This window comes from Balaenoptera musculus, chromosome 17, assembly GCF_009873245.2.
Source record: "Balaenoptera musculus isolate JJ_BM4_2016_0621 chromosome 17, mBalMus1.pri.v3, whole genome shotgun sequence".
NCBI classification, from domain to species: domain Eukaryota; kingdom Metazoa; phylum Chordata; class Mammalia; order Artiodactyla; family Balaenopteridae; genus Balaenoptera; species Balaenoptera musculus.
In genome coordinates, this window is record NC_045801.1 from 48,452,032 (window position 1) to 48,472,000 (window position 19,969).

Genomic DNA, 19,969 nt, shown 5'->3' on the forward strand with positions numbered 1-19,969 from the left:
TATGGTTTCCCATATTACGTTTAAGTTGTTAATCCATTTTGAGTTTATTTTTGTATATGGTGTGATCAATAAGCACTGCTTATTAAAGACTATCTTTTCTCCACTGTATATTCTTTTCTCCTTTGTCATAGCTTAATTGACCAATAAGTTCATGGGTTTATTTCTGGGTTCTCTATTCTGTTCCATTAATCTATGTGTCTCTTTTTGTGTCAGTAATATACCATTTTGTTTACTGTTATTTTGTACCATATTCGGAACTAAGGGAGTGTGATAACCCCAGCTATGTTCTTTTTTCTCAAGACTGCTTTGTCTATTCAGGGTCTTTTATGGTTTCATATAAAATATAGGGTTGTTTGTTCTAGCTCTATGAATAATGTCATTTTTTTTATAGAGATTGCATTAAATCCTTAGATTATTTTGGGTAGTATGGACATTTTAACCATCTTAATTCTTCCAATCCATGAACATGGGATATCTTTCCATTTCTTTGGATCATCTTCAATTTGCTTCATCAATGTTTGATAGTTTTCAGAGTATAGGTCTTACACCTCCTTGATTAAGTTTATTCCTAGGTATTTTATTTTTTTTGATGCAATTTAAATGGGACTGTTTCCTTGCTTTCTCTTACTAAAGTTCATTTTCTAACTTAGAAAAGCAATAGATTTCTGCATATTAATCTTTTATCCTTCAACTTTCCTTAATTCATTTATTAGTTCTAATAGTGCTTTTTTGATGGAGACATTAGGGTTTTCTATATGTAATATCATGTTATCTGCAAATAGAGACAGTTTTACTTCTTCCCTTCCTGTTTGGATGCCTTTCATTTTCTTTCTTGTCTGATTGCTGTGGTTAGGACATGCAGTACTAAGTTAAATAGAAGTGTTGAGATTGGGCATCCTTGTCTTGTGCCTGATTTTAGAGGAAAAGCTTTTGGCTTTTCACCATTCAGTATGATGTTAGCTCTGCATTTGTTATAATTAATCTTCATTGTGTTTAGATATGCTCCATCTATATCCAATTTGATGAGAGTTTTTATCATGACCAGATGTTGAATTTGTCAAATGCTTTTTCTGCATCTATTGACATGATTTTTATCTTTCCTTTTGTCAGTATGATATATCACATTGATTGATTTGTGGATATCAAACCATCCTTGTATCCCTGGAATAAATCTCATGTAATCATGATGTATGATCCTTTTAATGTACTGTTAATTTTGGTTTACTAATATTTTATTGAGGATTTTTGCATCTCTATTCAGCTGAGATACTTGCCTGTAATTTCTTTTTTGTAGTGTCTTCATCTGGTTTTGATATAAAGGTAATGGTGACCTCATAGAATGAATTTGGGAGTGTTTCCTCCTATTATATTTTTTGGAATAGTTTGAGAAGGATAGGCAGTAGCTCTTCTTTATATGTTTGGGTTATTTCCTCTGTGAAATCAGGTCCTAAACTTTTGTTTGCTCAAAGTGTTTTGATGACTAATTCAATTTTGCTACTAGTGTTTGTTGTGTTCAGATTTCTCTTTCTTCCTGATTCCGTCTTTGAAGTTTATCCATTTTTCTTCTGGGGTTGTTCAATTTGTTGACATGTAACTCTTTATAGTATTCTCTTATTATTTTTTGGATCTTTTTAATATCAATTATAATTTCTCCTCTTTCATTTCTTATTTTGTCTATTTAGGTTCACTCTCTCTCTCTTTTTCTTTTCCTTAATGAACGTGGTTAAAGGCTTGTCAAGTTTGTTCATCTTTTCAAAAAACAGCTCTTGGTTTCATTGATCTTCTCGTATTTTTTTTGTCTCTATTTTACTTATTATCACTCTGACCTTTATTATTTCCTTCCTCCTGCTGAATTCTGACTTTGTTTGTTCTTTTTATAATTCCTGTAGACGTTAGGTTGGCTTGTTTATTTGAGATTTTTCTTGTTTCTTGAAGTATGCCTGTATTGTTTATAAACTTCCTTCTTGGAACTGCTTTTGCTGTGTCCCATAGATTTTGGATAGTCATGTTTCTATTTTCATTTGTCTTGAGGTGTTTTCTAATTTCCTTTTTGATTTCTTCACTGACACATTAGTTTTTAGAAGGATTTTGTTTAGTCTCTACATGTTTGTGTTTTACCCAATTTTCTTCTTGTAATTGATTTCTTGTTTTATACTGTTGTGTTCAGAAAAAGTTCTTGATATAATTTCCATCCCCTTAAATTTGTTGAGACTTGTTTTTTGGACTAGCTTGTAATCTGTCCTGGAGAATGTTCCATGTTCACTTGAAAAGAATGTGTATTCTGCTGTTTTTGTATGGAATGCCCTGTAGATATCTATTAAGTTCAAATGGTCCAATGCATCATTTGAGGCCAGTATTTCCTTATTGATTTTCTGTCTGGATGGTCTGTCCATTGATATAAGCAGGGTGTTAAAGTCCTTTACTATTATTGTATTACTGTTAACTTCTCTCTTTATGTCTGTTAATATTTGCCTTATCTGTTTAGTTGCTCCTATATTAAGTGCATCGGTGTTAACAATGGATGTTATAAACTATTCTTGTACTGATTCCTTTATCATTATATAATGCCTTTCTTTGTGTTTTGTTATAGACTCTTTTAAAGCCTACTTGTTCTGATAGAATATTGCTATCCTGTCTTTCTTTTCCTTTCTAAATGTATGAAATATTTTTGCCATCCCCTCACATTCAATCTCTGTGTGTCTCTAGCTCAGAAGTGAGCCTCTTGAATGCAGTATGTAAATGGGTCTTGTTCTTTTTATCCCATCAACCACCCTGTGTCTTTTAATTAGAGCATTTATGCCACTTAAAGTGATTGATAGGTGTGTACTTATTGCCATTTTGTTACTTGTTTTCTGGTTAATTTTGTAGTTCTCTGTTCTTTTCTTCTTCTTTAATTTCTTCTTTTGTGGTTCAATAGCTATCTTTAGTGTAATGCTTATACTCTTTTCTCTCTATTTTTTTGGTACCTATTGTAGTTTTTTTCTTTGTGGTATCCACGTGGTTCATGTATGTTGACCTATCTACTTGTTTTAAACTGATAGTCATTTAAGTGTAAACACATTCTTAAAGATCTACATTTATTACTCCCCTCCCAAATATTTTGTATTTTTATATTATATTTTACATTTTCATGCTTGTCCCTTAACTGTATATTGTAGTTTTATTTTAATTTACATTTTTTATTTTACTCTTTGTACTAGCTTATTTAAGTTGTTGATTTATAGCCTTTAGTATATATTTTCCTTTACTAGTGGGATTTTCCCTTTTCTATAAATTCTTACTTCTTAATGTGGCCTTTTCTTTTCCACTTAGAGAACATCCTTTAACACTTCTCTTAAGGTTGGATTTTCATTGATGATTTCTTTTAGTTTTTTATTTCCTGTTCTTTATCTTTCCTTCAGTTCTAAATTATAAACTTGTAGAATATCCTAGGTTGTAGATTTTCCCTTTCAGCCCTTTAAATATATCTTACCTACAAAGTTTCTGCTGAAAAATCACCTGATAGCCTTATGCTGGTTTCCTTGTATGTGGTTCTTTGTGGTTTTTTTGTTGTTGTTCTTGTTGTTTTCTCTTGCTGCCTTTAGAATTCTCTCTTTATCTTTAATGTTCACCATTTTAATTATATGTCTTGGTGTGGTTGTTTTATGTTTATCTTGTTTAGGACTCTCTGTGCTGCCTGTACATGGATATTTATTTCCTTCTTCAGGTCTGGGAAGTTTTCAGCCATAATTTCATCAACATATTTTCTACGCGTTCCTCTCTCTTCTCCTTCTGGGACCACTATAGTGTGAATGTTAGTAAGCTTGATGTTGTCCCAATGATCCCTTAAATTGTCCTCATTTTTTAAAATTTGTTTTTCCTTTTGTTGTTCTGATTGGGTGATTTCCATTTTTCTATCTTCCAGATCACCTATGCATTCTTCTGTATCATCTAGTCTGGTGTTCATTCCTTCTAGTGTGTTTTTTATTTCAGTTGTTATCTCCTTAAAGCCTTTTTTGCTATAATTCAGGATCATAGATTTCTTGTTTATATTGATCAGTTCTTTAAATTGATTTAAGTCTATCACCTCTGTTATTATTTTTCGATATTAAGTTAATTATTTATTTAATGATAAAATCTACTATTTTCTCCAAATGTGTTTTCTTTCTAAGAATAAGTATGAACTAGAAATGGGATTACTATTAATTTAATACAATGTATTTGGTTCCTCTAATCTTGCTCTGTGTGTGCTCTAACTAATCAGGCAAGGCTTTACAGAACTTTTACTAAAAAACTAACACATTAGAGTGAGGGCCCAACCTAGAATAGTATTTCTACACATGCTCAGACAACTATGATTTAAACAAACACACTTTAACACTTGTCAATCTTTGACTTAGAAATATAAATGCTTAATAAACCAACATTATCTGAAAAAGGAGTTCAACATAAGTGACACAGAGACCAGTTTTAACACAGAAACCTTAAAACCACCAAGATCTTTGTAAGTGGTTGTTACTACATGGTGAGAAGTGGTGAGTCAAAAAACAAGGTCTTGTTATTGTTGAACCTTGTTAAAAAGAATTTGACAAAGAGATCAAGATGACAGAGCAGGAGGAAGTGGAGCTCACCACTGCCACCCCCCATGAACAAATCAAAAATATATTTACATGTGGAGCAATTCTCACTGAAAACAAACTGGAGACTGGCAGAAAGACTCATAGAATCAAGGTGTAAAGAAACATTCACACAGAGCCTGGTAGGAAGGGAAGAGAAGAAGTCAGGTCAGGACCAGAACAGGAGGGGGATATCAAGGGCTTGGGGAATCTTCACTGGTAGCAAGGGATTCAAACCACTACTGGGCACCCCAGGCCTGGGGTCTGACACCAGGAAGACAAATCTCCTTAGCTGATTTGAAAATCAGTAGGACATACAGCAGAGCTATAAGGAACCAAGATTCTGCTCGTGAAGAATGCAGATACATTCTTACTTACTCCCAGGAAAAAGGCAGAGAAAGCAAATTGAAACTTCCCAGGTTTCTGACTGATTTACTGAGGCCACCCCAGTGCACATCCCAGCCCACATCAAGCACCAAATCCAGACCATCTAGCTCTGGTGCAGCTCCCCATTAAGGCAAATGCTACCATTGCAGAGGAAACTGCACACACAGTGGAGATAAAAACACTCAGAACTTGGCAATTCATCTGACCAGGTGCTCATGGAGGCAGAAGACTGAGAGCTGTCTGGAGCTCTGACTGACATACAGAACCCTCCCAACATACATGCCAGCCAGGATCAGGAATTCTCTCTGGCTTCTCTTGCTTCTATGCTGCTCCCTTGTGGGACAAAGTGCCATTTCTGGGAAGGGGAAACTCACACTTAGAGGGAACATTAACAGCTCAGGCCCAAACCTCAGAGCTTCTGCTCCAGTGCCTTAGGAACCAACCCTACACCCAAAAGTGTGGTGACAGCCACTGAGCATAGGAGAAGCTCCAACTCACACCTAGATACGGCTCTAGCCATTCCATCTCCACCCCTACCTCCCACCAAGGCGATAGCTGCCAGCACAACATATTAGAAGACGTAATCCATGACCACTCCAGATTCTGTTCTGCACCAAAGCCTTTGGGCACACACAGACTGCATAGGGACACTCCCAAAAAGGACATAACCAGGTATTAGTTTCATTCATTGTTCTCCAAGCTTTTCTCAGCTGATATACTATAAGCAAAAATAACACACACATATCTACATAAGATTCTTTAGATTTCTGTTTATTGAAAGAATAATCATTCCAAAAATGATTCATTTCATGATAGGTTTAATAATTGATTTCATGATTGTCCTTAGAAGATCATACTATCACCCCACATTTGAATATATATTATTCCTTAAATAACGTAGTCTTTCTTGTCTTTTGGTTGAAATCTAAGAGAAAACTTTCTAATTACTTGGCATGATTCCTGAATTCTGATGGCTGTGTTTGCAACATATCCAATTTCTGATACTCTAGAAACAGAACCAGCCACTTCAGTTATACACTTATGCATTTTTTTCATAAAAATAGAGATTAATTAAACACCACTTACCCCAAATATACTGCTGTGTCTTATAATATGCAGTGATGAGCAGTTCCAGGTTTCAGTCTTTCCCTGACAGAGCTGAGTTTTATCAGAGATATGATTTGCAAATATTTTCCCCCATTCACTAGGTTGCCTTTTCATTTTGTTGATGGTTTCCTTTGCTGTGCATACAATGTTTAGTTTGATATAGTCTCACTTATTTATTTTTGTTTTTGTTGCCTTTGCTTTTGGTGTCAAATCCAAAAATTTATCAGAAAGACTGATGTCAAGAAGCTCTCTGCTTATGTTTACTTCTAGGAGTTTTATGGTTTCAGGTCTTACATTCAAGTCTTTAGTCTATTTTGAGTAAATTTTTGGTTCAGTTTCATTCTTTTGCACCTGGCTGTCCAGTTTTCCCAAAAATATTTATTGAAGACATTGTTCTTTTCCCATTGTATGCTCTTGGATCCTTTGTCAAAATTAATTGATCATATATGCATGAGTTTATTTCTGGACTCTCTATTCTGTTCCACTGACCTATGAGTCTGATTTTATGCCAATACCTTACTGTTTTGTATAGCTTTGGAATATAGTTTGAAATCAGGGAGTGTGTTGTTTCCAACCTTCTTCTTCCTCGATACTTTTTTGGCTATTAAGGCTCTAATGTGATTCCATACAAATTTTAGAAGTATTTGTTCCATATCTGTGAAAAATGCCATTGGAATTTTGGTAGGGATTGCATTGAATCTGTAGATTGTTTTGGGTAGTATGGGCATTTTAAACAATATTGATTCTTTCAATCCAAGAGCACAGAATATCTTTCCATTTATCTGCATCTTTTGAGATGATCATATATTTTCTATCCTTCATTTTGTTAATGTGGTTTATCACACTGATTGATTTTTCTGGATGTTGAATCATCCTTGCGTCTCTGGAATAAATCCCACTTGATCATGGTGAATGATCCTTTAAGGGTATTGTTAAAATCGGTTTGCTAATATTTTGTTGAGTATTTTTGCATGTATGCTCATCAGGAATATTGACCTGTAATTTTTTTTCTTGTGGAATCCTTGTCTGGTTTTGGTGTCAAGATAAAGTTGGCATCTTAAAATGAGTGTAGAATTATTCCTTCCTCTTTTATTTTTTGGAATAAATAAAAACTCTCAAATTTTGGAGTTGGAGAAGAAATTATATTAATTCTTCTTTAAATGTTTGGTAGAATTCACCAGTGAAGCCATCTAGTCCTGGACTTTTGATAACTCATTTAATGTCCTCACTGGTAATTGTTCTGTTCAGATTTTCTATTTCTTCATGATTCAGCCTTGGTAGATTGTATGTTTCTAAAAATTTATCCACTTCTATCCACTTCTGTCAAATTTGTTGATATGTAATTGTTCATAGTAATATCATGAAACTTTGTATTTCTGTTGTATCAGTTGTAACATCTCCCCTTTCATGTCTGATTTCAAGTCCTCTTTCTTTTTCTTGGTGAGTCTAATGAATGGTTTGCGAATTTTGTTTATCATTTTAGAAAACCCTCTCTTAGTTTCATTGATCTTTTCTATTTCTTTTTAGTCTCTATTTCATTTATTTCCCATCTGATCTTTGTCATTTCCTCTACTCATTTGTGCATCATTTGTTCTTTTTTTATTTCCTTGAGACTAGGCACTTCATCTTGATTCTTTTTTGCTATGCCCAGCAGGTGACAGCCAACTAATAAAACTTTTTCCTTTGTTATATATCTGTGGGACCCTCGAGCATAAGCCCCATTGTCTACAAAATCCAGATTTCCTCTGGGTGGCAGCCACAAAATTTGTGGTACCAGGAGAGTGTAAAAGCTCTTTTCCATGAGATACCAATGACTTGGAGCCAGGCAGAGGGAGAAGGCAAAGATGGTGTCCACTGTCCTCTTTCTTTAGAGAGTATTTCAGTAGGCCCTTAGATGTGTATTAAATTAGATGATTTAAGATAAACAAATAAGCCTATTTCCCAGAAATTCTGGGCCTATTTTGTCAGCTGCCTCTGTGCTCAGCAAGTCCCTCATGCCCAAGCCCTTTAAGAACCATTTCTCGGTTTATTATGGCCGTGTGGGTCTCCTACATGCAAGCCCCATTGGCTTTCAAAGCTAGATATTTTGGGAGCTTGTCTCTCATGTTTAAGTCTTAAAAGTTGGGGTTCCAGCTGTGAGGTTCAAGGCTTTGGCTCCTCAGGGAGAAACTTGGGGTTTTGAGATCCCACCCAATTGTGGATTCCTGCATTGGGTGTGGGATTGATGAAGAGGTTGTGTTTCAACCTCTCCTATCCACTTCAATGTAGATCTTCTTGGTTGCTTGATGTGTAGGAGTCACTTAGCTGCTTTTGTTTTGTTTTGCAGAGGATATTGTTCCATATGTAGCTGTAGAGTCAGTGTGCTTGTGGGAGAATGTGAGACAGCATCCTCTTATGTTTCTTTCTTGAACCAGAACCCTCATTTTTTTCTTTTAGCTCTTACTACTTTCTAATATAGTATATGTTATTTATCTTTTTATTATCTGTTTTTCCAATTTAAGATCTATAACAGCAGAGATTTATTTGTCTGTTTTGTTCCCTCCTTTATCTCTAGCACATATAATAGTGCTTGGGGTATAATAGGTGTTCAATTAATTTTTGTTGGAAAAAATGCATGAATGAATGAATTTTAAAAAGCATAGAAATATCTTCTGCATTGAAGTGATCTATAGATGGCAAATATTAGAAAATCAGTGTACAGGAAATAATTCATGTTCTTTTTCATTGAATCTACTTTATATCTACTTTGTTATCTATTTTTTATAAGTTTTAAAGTCAGAAATCTGAGTTGTAACATGCATTCTCCACCAGCAAGAGCACTCCCATGAGCTGTGACTCCACAGGTTGTCAGAACCCAAATCCTGGCCTCACCACTCACTTGCTTTGTAAATTTTGTCCAGTTGCTAACTTTTTAAAGTATCAGTTTTTTATCTGCAAAACAGAAATTAAACTCACTATATTGTAGAGAGATCAAGATGGTGAAGGAGTAGGATGTGGAGTTCACCTTCTCCCCACAGATACATCAAAAATACGTCTACATGTGGAACAACTCTCACAGAACATCTACTGAATGCTGGCAGAAGACTTCAGATTTCCAAAAGGGCAAGAAAATCTTCACATAACTGGGTAGGGTAAAAGAAAAAAAAGAAAAAGAAAGAGAGAGAGAGGAACCTGGATAGGACCTGGCCCTCTGGGAGGGAGCTGTGAAGGAGGAAAGGTTTCCACACACTGGCAAGTCCCCTCACTGTCAGGGATGGGGAAGGGGTGAACTTCAGAGCCTCAGAGGAGAACACAAGAGCAGGTGTGTGGAGGGTGAAATGGAGAAAGACCTACACAGAAGGTCAGTGCTGACGAACACTCCCCAGCCTCAGATGCTTGCCTGCTCGACTGCCGGTGCAGGTGTGCGCTGGGTACTGCGGCTCAGGCTTTGGAGGTCAGACCTCACGGAGAGATTGGGGTCGGCTGTGTGAAGACAGCCTGAGGAGACCAGAGTGTAGTGTGCCACAGCTGAGGGAGTCCAAGAAGAAGCCTGGGCCCTCCAGAGAGGCAAGGGATCATTGTTGGGGGATGCACAAGGAGAGACCCTGGCCTGACATAGAAGCTTCTTTGTGTGCTCACAGGTGACAGGGCACTGCCTACAGGAGCTTCAGTGGCAGGCATGAGCCCCGGCTGCTATCTCGGACCCCAGAGGTTAACAAGGACTGTTACCACTGCTGCTGCTGCCACTGAGGGTCCTGTGAGTGAGAGCAGGTCACAGCCCGCACCTTCATGGGAGCCTGTGCGGCCCACCACTGCCAAGGGTCCTGTGATCTGGGTCCAACTTCCTTGGGAGAGCACATGATGCACCCCAGTCTGTTGCACCTTCCTGCTGGCCTCTGCAGCCACAGGCATATGCCAACTGTGGCCGCCTTATCTCTCTCTGGCCTGAATGAGTAAGTGTGCCTCAATCAGCTGCTGCTTTAGCCCCCTCTCACCTGCGCAGGGAACAGGCACACTGAGGATGGCCTGCACACAGAGGTGGGGCCAAAACCAAAGCTGAGCCCCAGGGGCGGTGGGACTAAGGAAGAGGAATGGAAATCTCTCCTTGCAGCTGCTAAAGCTGCAGATTAAAGCCCCACAACTGAAAATGATCTAGCCTTAAGAGCTGTGGAGTTTGGAGGCAAGTACATGCATGAGTTGGGCCAGGTCAGAGTCTGAGCTACTCCCACAGTGACCAGAGCAGGTTTAGGTATTGGAGGGCCTCCTGGGGAGGCAGGAGTTGGCCTTGGCTCACTGTGGAGGCAAGGACACTGACAACTGAGGCCCCAGGAAAATATTATTACTATTTTTGTTTTGTTTTGTTTCTTTGTTCTTGTTTTATTATTATTATTTATTTTTTCTTTTCTTTTTTAAAATATTTTTTCTATTTTTACTTTACTTTTCTCATTGCTTTGGGTTTTTTCCTTTTTTTCTCTGTTTTGTTTTGTTTAGACCTTTTTCTTCTTTGACCATTTTTGTGTGTTTGTTTTATTTTTTTTGCATTTTTAAAATTTGCATTCTGCTTTTTATGTTTTTTGCTGTTGTTAGTTTTTTATTGTTTGTTTTTGTTTTGGGGTAATTTGTTTGTTTGGTAGTGTTCTTGTTTTTTGTTTTCTTTATTTTTCTTTCCTTTTTTTTCTGTGTGTGTTTCTCTGTTTTGGTTTGTTTTGGTTTATTTGGCTTTGTTTTTACCATTTGTCTTAGGTTTTGTTTGTCTCTTTGTTTTCTTTTCCTTTTTTATTGTTGTTGTTTCTGTTTGTTTGGGTCTTGTTATTTGTCTTGGGTTTTATTTGTCTGTTTTCTCCTCCCCCCTCCACTTTTTTTTTTCTTTTTCTCCTCACTGTGCGGCTTGCAGCATCTTTGTTCTGCAGCTAGGGGTCAGGTCTGAGCGTCTCGGGTGGGAGCACCAAGTCCAAGATGCTGGGGTGCCAGAGAATCTCTGGCCACAGGGAATAATAATTGGTGATAGCTCCCCCAGAAATCTCCATCTCGACACCAAGATCAGCTTGACCCATCTGCCTACAGGTTCCAGCACTGGATGGCTCACTCCAAACAACTAGCAAGACAGGAATACAGCCCCACCCATCAGCAGACAGACGGCCTAAAGATGTACTAAGCTCACAGATACCCCAAAACACACCACCAGATGTGGCCTGGCCCATCAGAGGAGCAAGACTCAGCTCCATCCACCAGATCACAGACAGCAATATGTCCCACTAGGAAGCCTACAAAAGTCCCTGGATCAAACTCACTCATGAGGGGGCAGACACCAGAAACAAGAGGAACTAAGAACCTGCAGCCTGTGGAAAGGAGACTTCAAACACAGGAAGTTAAACAAAATAAGATGACAAAGAGATAGATTGCAGATGAAAGAACAAGGTAAAAACTCACTATACCAAATAAATGAAGAGGAAATAGGCAACCAACCTGAAAAAGAATTCAGAGTAATGATAGTAAAGATGATCCAAGATCTCAGAAATAGAATGGAGGCATAATTGGAAATATAGAAAAAATGTTTAACCAGGACCTAGAAGAAATAAAGAACAAACAGTGATGAACAACACAATAACTGAAATGAAAAATACACTAGAAAGAATCAATAGGAGAAAAACTGAGGCAGAAGAATGGATGAATGAGCTGTAAGATAGAATGATGGAAATAACTGCCATGGAACAGAAAAAAGAAAAAATAATGAAAAGAAATGAGGACAGTCTCACAGACATCTGGAACAAAAATAAATGCACCAACATTCAAACTATAGGGTTCCCAGAAGAAGAAGAGAAAGAGAAAGGGTCTGAGAAAATATCTGAAGAGATTATAGTTGAAACCTTCACTAACATGAGAAAGGAAATAGCCACCAAAGTACAGGAAGCATAGAGAGTCCCATGCAGCATAAACCCAAGGAGAAACATGCGGAGACACATATTAATTAAACTAACAAAAAATAAATTCAAAGAAAAAATATTAAATGCAGCAAGGGAAAAGCAACAAATAACATACAAGCAATAAAACCCCATAAGGTTAGCAGCTGATTTTTCAGCAGAAACTCTGCAGACCAGAAGGGAGTGGCAGGATATGTTTAAAGTGATGAAAAGGAAAAACCTACAACCAAGATTACTCTAGCCAGACAGGATCTCATTCCTATTTGACAGAGAAATCAAAACCTTTACAGACAAGCAAAAGCTAAGAGAATTCAGCACCACCAAACCAGCTCTACAACAAATGCTAAAGGAACTCCTGTAGGTGGGAAACACAAGAGAAGAAAAAGGCCTACAAAAGCAAACGGTAAACAATTAAGAAAATTATAATAGGAACACACATATTGATAATGACCTTAAATGTAAATGGATTAAATGCTCCAACCAAATGACACAGACTGGCTGAAGGGATAAAAAAACAAGACCCATTTATATGCCACCTACAAAAGATCCACTTCAGACCTAGGGACACATACAGAGAGAAACTGAGGGGATGGAAATTTTTTGCATGCAAATGGAAATCAAAAGAAACCTGGAGTAGCTATATTCATATCAGACAAAATAGACTTTAAAATAGAGAGTGTTACAAGAGAAAAGGAAGGACATTGCATAATGAACAAGGGATCAATCCAAAAAGAAGATGTAACAACTGTAAATATTTATGCACCCAACATAGGAGCACCTCAATACAGAAGGACAATGCTAACAGCCATAAAAGGGGAGATCAACAGTAACACAATAATAGTGCTGGACTCTAACACCCTGCTTACACCAATGGATAGATCATCCAGACAGAAAATTAATAAGGAAACATAAGCCTTAAATGACACATTATAACAGACAGACTTAATTGATATTTATAAGACACTCTATCCAAAGCAGCAGAATACACTTTCTTCTCTAGTGCACACGGAACATTCTCCAGGATAGATCACATCTTGGATGACAAATCAAACCTTGGTAAATTGAAGAAAATTGAAATCATATCAAGCATCTTTTCTGCTGATGATGCTATGAGGTTAGAAATCAATTACAGGAAAAAAAATGTGAAAACAACAAACACAAGGAGGCTAAACAATATGCTACTAAATAATCAAGAGATCACTGAAGAAATCAAAGAGTTAATTTAAAAATACTTAGAAACAAATGACAATGAAAACATGATGACCCAAAACCTATGAGATGCAGCAAAAGCAGTTCTAAGAGGGAAGCGTATAGAAATACAATCCTACCTCAAGAAACAAGAAATATCTCAAATAAACAACCTAAGCTTACACCTAAAGCAACTACAGAAAGGAGAACAAACAAAACCCAAAGTCAGCAGAAGGAAAGAAATCATAAAGATCAGAGAAGAAATAAATGAAATAGAAACTAGGAAAACAATAGCAAAGATCAATAAAATTAAAGCTGGTTCTTTGAGAAGATAAAGAAAATTGATAAACCTTTAGCCAGACTCATTATGAAAAAAAAGAGAGAGGACTCAAATCAACAAAAATTGAAATGAAAAAGAAGTTACAACTGACACAGCAGAAATATAAAGGATCATAAGAGACTACTACAAACATCTATATGCCAATAAAAAGGAAAACCTAGAAGAAATGAACAAATTATTATAAAGCTACAACCTTCCAAGATGTAACCAGTAAGAAATAGATAATATGAACAGACCAATCACAAGTAATGAAACTGAAACTTTAATTTAAAATCTTCCAACAAACAAAAGTCCAGGACCAGATGTCTTCACAGGCAAATTCTATCAAACATTTAGAGAAGAGCTAACACCTATCCTTCTCAAACTCTTCCCAAAAATTACAGAGGAAGGAATACTCCCAAGCTCATTTGACAAGGCCTCCCTCACCCTGATACCAAAACCAGACAAAGATATCATAAAAAAAGAAAATTACAGACCAATATCACTGATGAACATGACACAAAAATCCTCAAAAAATACTAGCAAAACGAATCCAACAACACATTTAAAGGATCATGCACCATGATCAAGTGGGATTTATACTGGGGATGAAAGGATTCTTCAATATATGAAAATCAATGTGAGACACCATATTAACAAATTAAAGAATAAAAATGATATGATCATCTCAATAGATGCAGAATAAGCTTTTGAGAAATTTCAACACCCATTCATGAAAGAAGCTCTCCAGTAAGTGGACATATAGGGAACCTACCTCAACATGACAAACCCACTGCAAACATCATTCCCAATGGTGAAATTCTGAAGGCATTTTCTCTAAGATCAGGAGCAAGACAATAGTGTCCACTCTCACCACTATTATTCAATATAGTTTTGGAAGTCCTAGCCACAGTAATCATAGAAGAAAAAGAAATAAAATGTATCCAAATTGGAAAAGAGAAAGTAAAAGTGTCATTGTTTGCAGATAACATGATAGTATATATAGAGAATCCTAAAGATGCCACGAGAAAAATATTAGAGCTAATTAATCAATTTGGTAAAGCTGCAGAGTATAAAATTAATACACAGAAATCTCTTGCATTCCTATACACTAAAAATGAAAGATTGAAAGAGAAATTAAGGAAACAATCCCATTTATCTTTGCAACAAAAAAGTATAATACCAGGAATAAAACTACTTAAGGTAGCAATAGACCTCTACTCAGAATACTATACAATACTGATGAAAGAAATCAAAGACGACACAAACAGATGGAGAGATATACCATGTTCTTGGATTTGAAGTATAACTATCATGAAAATAAATATACTACCCAAAGCAATCTACAGATTCAATGCAATCCCTCCCAAATTACCAATGGCATTTTTCACAGAATTAGAACAAAAAATTTTACAATTTGTATGGAAACACAAAAGACCCCAAATAGCAAAAGCAATCTTGAGAAAGTAAAACAGAGCTGGAGGAATCAGGCTCCCTGACTTCAGACTATACTACAAAGATACAGAATCAAGACAGTATGGTACTGGCACAGAAACAGAAATACAGATCAATGGAACAGGGTAGAAAGCCCAGAGGTAAACCTACACACCTATGGTCAACCAATCTATGACAAGGGAGGCAGGAATATACAATGGAGAAAAGACAGTTTCTTCCACAGTGCTGCTGGAAAAACTGGACAGCTACATGTAAAAGAATGAAATGAGAACACTACCTAACACCATACACAAAAATAAACTCAAAATGGATTAAAGACCTAAATGTAAGACTGGACACTATAAAACTCTTAGAGGAAAACATAGTCAGAACACTCCTTGACATAAATCACAGCAAAACCTTTTTCGACCCACCTCCTAGAGTAATGAAAATAAAACCAAAAATAAACAAATGGGACCTAATGAAACTTAAAAGCTTTTGCACAGCAAAGGAAACCATAAACAAGACAAAAAGCACTCAGAATGGGAGAAAATATTTGCCAACGAAGCAGCTGACCAGAGATTAATCTCCAAAGTATACAAACAGCTCATGCAGCTCAATATGAAAAAACAAATAACCCAATCAAGATAGGGACAGAAGATCTAAATAGACATTTCTCCAAAGAAGACATATGGATGGCGAAGAAGCATGTGAAAAGATGCTCAGCATCACTAATTACTAGAGAAATGCAAATCAAAACTACAATGAGGTATCACCTCACACCAGTCAGAATGGCCATTCAAAAAATCTAATAACAATAAATGCTGGAGAGAGTGTGTATAAAAGGGAGCCCTCTTGCACTGTTAGTGGGAAAGTAAGTTGATGCAGCCACTATGGAGAACAGTACAGAAGTTCCTTAAAAACTAAAAATAGGGCTACCATATGACCCAGAAATCCTGCTTTTGGAAAATCCTGCTTTGGAAAACTATAATTCAAAAAGACACATGCACTCCAATGTTCATTGCAGAACTATTTACAATAACCAGGACATGGAAGCAACCTAAATGTCCATCAACAGATGAATGTGTAAAGAAGATGTGGTACATTTATATGATGGAATATTATTAAGTCATAAAAAGGAACAAAATTGGGTCATTTGTAGAGGCATGGATGGACCTGGATACTGTCATACAGAGTGAAGTAAGCCAGGAAGAGAAAAAATAAATATCATATATTAATGCATATATGTGGAATCTAGAAAAATTGTACAGATGAACCTATTTTTAAAGCAGAAATAGAGACATAGATGTAGAGAACAAACGTGTGACTACCAGAGGGGAAAGGGGGTGTGTGATGAATTGGGAGATTGGGAATGACATATATACGGTACTGGGTATGAAATAGATAACTAGTGAGGACCTAATCTATAGCTCGGGGAACTCTACTCAGTGCTCTGTGGTGACCTGGATGGGAGGTAAATCCAAAAGGGAGGGGATATATGTATACATATGGCTGGTTCACTTCACTGTGCAGAAGGTGCTAGCACAACATTGTAAAGCAAGTATATCCCAATAAAAAATAAATATATAAAAAAGAAAATAATAAGACCATATATTTAAAAACAAAACAAAACAAAACAAAACAAAAACCGCATATTGTACACATGTTACACCTTTTGAAAATCTCCCATGGTTGTTGAACATTCTGTTTTTGCTTTTTTATTTTTCATTCCTTTTTCTCTTTGTATTTCACTTTGGGAAATTTGTGCTGACATAGCCTCAGGCTCGTTGGTTCTTTCCTCAGCTATTTCAAGTCTACTGATGAGCACATGAAAAGCATTCCTCATTTCTGTTAGTGTTTTTGATTCCTAGCATTTCCTTCTGGTTCTTTATTAAGGTTCCCAAATCTCTGCTTACATTGCACAGCTGTTCCTGTATGTTGTCAAATATTTTCATTACAGCTCTTAACATATTAATCATAGTGATCTTACCTTCCTTCTCTGATAATTCCAACCTCTCTCTCATATCTGAATCTGGTTTTAATGATTGGTTTGTCTCTTCAGACAGCTTTTTTTCCTGCCTTTTGTCATACCTTGCAATATGTTTCAGAAAGTGAGTCATGTGGTGCTGGGTAATAGATAAATAGGATTTAGTGTTAGAGTTTAAGTTAATCTGTCTAGGAGTTGGGCTGTGTTTAATGTTTGCTAAAGCTGTTATGTTGGAGATTTCAAATTCATCTATGGTCCTGTTTTTGTCTCTCTCTTGACTTTGGACTTCCCTTTGTACTCAGAAGGAATCTGCATCTTGAAGCTCTTTCAGCTGTAATCCACTGTTGTTATACTGGAGCCCTCTTTGATGCTGGTAAGGTGTGAGATAGGGGAAGTATTGTATAATTTTAAGATTAAATTTGATTGAGCCTGTTTTTAGAGCTGTGACAATCACAAGTGTTTATCCAGTAGCACAATTTTTCTCCCCTTAGATGAGACAAGAAGATCAGAGGGGGCTGGAGAAGGAGGAATGTCCTTACCCCAGGTGGGTTAAGGTTCTGGTAAAATCTTTACTCCTGGAGGCTAGGTACTTGTTATGAAAACTGTTCTGTACTTATTCCACAAAAATTATTCTTATCTTTTGGTTGCCTGAGAAATTCACCTTAAGAATCTTGTGGCATTCCTGGATGTAAAGCCCATGAATATTTTTTCCTCAGTAAGACTGTCCCTAGGAAGTTCTCATTCTCATGTTGGTCCACACTCAATCTCCAGCAATTTGTCAAAATTAGCATTTAAGTGCTCCTACCAGCTAATGGTTCCAGTAGCTTGTACTCCATGTAAGTAAATCTTGGCTATTACCCTCTGGGTTGTCTTCTCTTCTTCAGATTTAAGGGTGAAGGTCTGCCCTATAATCTCAGTTTTCTAATGGGTACTAGAAAAATCATTGGTTTTCAAGTTTTTTTAGCTTTTTCTTATGTAATGATGGGAATGATGACTTCTAAGTTCTTTACAGGTCAGAGCTGAAACTGAAAGTAAATAAATTCAATTTTTAATATATTAAATTTGAGGTTCATCTAGTATATCTAAATGAATTTTTTGCTAGAAGAAGAAAAGTTCTTTTCTTTGCATTTTGAATTTTTCAGCTCCTCCCTGGAATTATGGAATCCTTGAAAAGAGAGTAGAACATATGGTCTTTTATTTGTATATTGGAAAAGAAAATATTGTCAACGTTTTAAAGGATTAAGTCACTCTACTGCTTCTGTTTTAACTATGCATGAGCTTAGGGTGGTTAGTCCTGACCAATAAGTTTGTGAATTTCTATGGAATAAATTACAGCAGTGAGCCCTTTTGCTTACTTACCTCTTTTTTTTAATGACTTGGAAAAGGACCCACCAACATGAGACTGTAATAAATGTTTTGTTGTCCTGTTTAATAAATGTATGAGATGCTCTTAAGAAGTAGAGATGAAATGAATGGCTTCTTGAAGCGTCAGTTGTCCTCCAGCTTCTGATAAATAAGCTTGTGCTTTTATATATACTCACTACTTTATGTCGAACTCCTTACCCTCAATGTAGTTTCTCAAGAAACTATCACCTTTCTTCTCCTTCACTGACCTATTGCCCTCTGCCATAAAATCTATAAAGAATTACCTTCTCTTGAGGATAAAATGGGGGGGAGATGTGCATGTGCACACACACACACACAACTTGATCTAGCTACCAATCTAAGTTCAATTTTTTCTTTTATAATAAACTTTTCAAATGACAAACTTTGTCTAGTTCATTCCGTGTCTTTATGCCACCATCATTCCTTAAGCACTGTGAGATACTGTCTTAGTTCAGGCTTATATAACAAAAATATCATAGAGTGGGAAGCTTAAAAAACAAACATTTCTATTTCAGTTCTGAGGGCTGGAAGTCCAAGATCAGGATGTCAGCATGATCAGGTTCTTGGTGAAGGCCCTCTTCCTGCTTTCTAGTTGTTTCCTCACATGGCAGAGAGAGGGAGCTCTAGTCTCTTTTACTTCTTATAAGGACACTAATCCCATCATAGGGACTCCACCCTCCTGATGCTGTCTACACAATTACCTCCCAAAAGTCCCACCTCCTAATACCATCCCATTTGGTGTTAGGGTTTCAACATATAAATTTTGGGGGTGACCAAAACATGCAGTCCATAACAGATACGTTCACCCCGAACTACTCAATTAAAACATTGTTCTTAATCTTATCCAGTGTGAATCAGTATGATAGGAAGAAGAGAAGGCTAGAAATCAATGTCAGACCTGAATTCTTCTTTTTTTATAATAGAAATATAATTGATTTACAATGTTGTGCCAATCTTTGCTACACAGAAAAGTGACTCAGTTTTACACATATATGTATTCCTTTTTTAGTATTATTTTCCATTATGGTTTATCCCAGGAGATTGGATATAGTTCCGTGTGCTATACAGCAAGACCTTGTTGTTTATCCATTCTAAATGTAATAGTTTGCGTCTACTGAATTCTTCTTCTGACTTGAGCACTAAGTCTGTATGACCTTAGGCACGTTACTTTCCACAGAACTTGGTACTCTTCTGTAAAAAAAGAACTTAAGATTCTGAGTACTGTATCAGTATAAAAAAAGGTTATTAGAGAGTAAATGAGGCTATAGGATATCATAGAGACAAAGTGAGTTTAAAATTAAATAAAAATCTCTGCATAATGAACACTAAATATACAGAAAGGGAATGGAGGTTATTTTGAAAATGATAAAACTAATATATTTTTCTTATGTTTTTCATTAAAAAGAAGAAAATTAACCATTGCTTAGAGCATTTTCTGTAAAAAATAAGAGTTATGCTTGAAACTGGAACAAATAATTTCTATTTGTTCTGGGACATTCAAGGACAAGTCATCCACTTTCCTCAGAGATTTAGTTTTTCAAAATAGTCCTTCTTTGCTTGGCTGGAAGCTCTCTGTGAGGCTTTCAGCACTGGTACTTCTCTGACAAGATTACTATAGCCATTTCCCTATGGTCTTCAGCTACCCACTGGAGGGTAGAGTTTGAAA

General features: G+C 36.4%; 1 long non-coding RNA gene across 1 annotated transcript in view; it reads left to right on the plus strand.

Annotated features, from left to right (window-relative positions):
* Nucleotides 1-17,208: 17,208 nt before the first annotated feature.
* LOC118883545 overlaps nt 17,209-19,969 on the plus strand; it is a 126,552-nt gene continuing 123,791 nt past the window's right edge. Inside the window, exon 1 of the long non-coding RNA XR_005017043.1 lies at nt 17,209-17,290. This is a non-coding gene — a long non-coding RNA (uncharacterized LOC118883545). The remainder of the gene's footprint in view (nt 17,291-19,969) is intronic.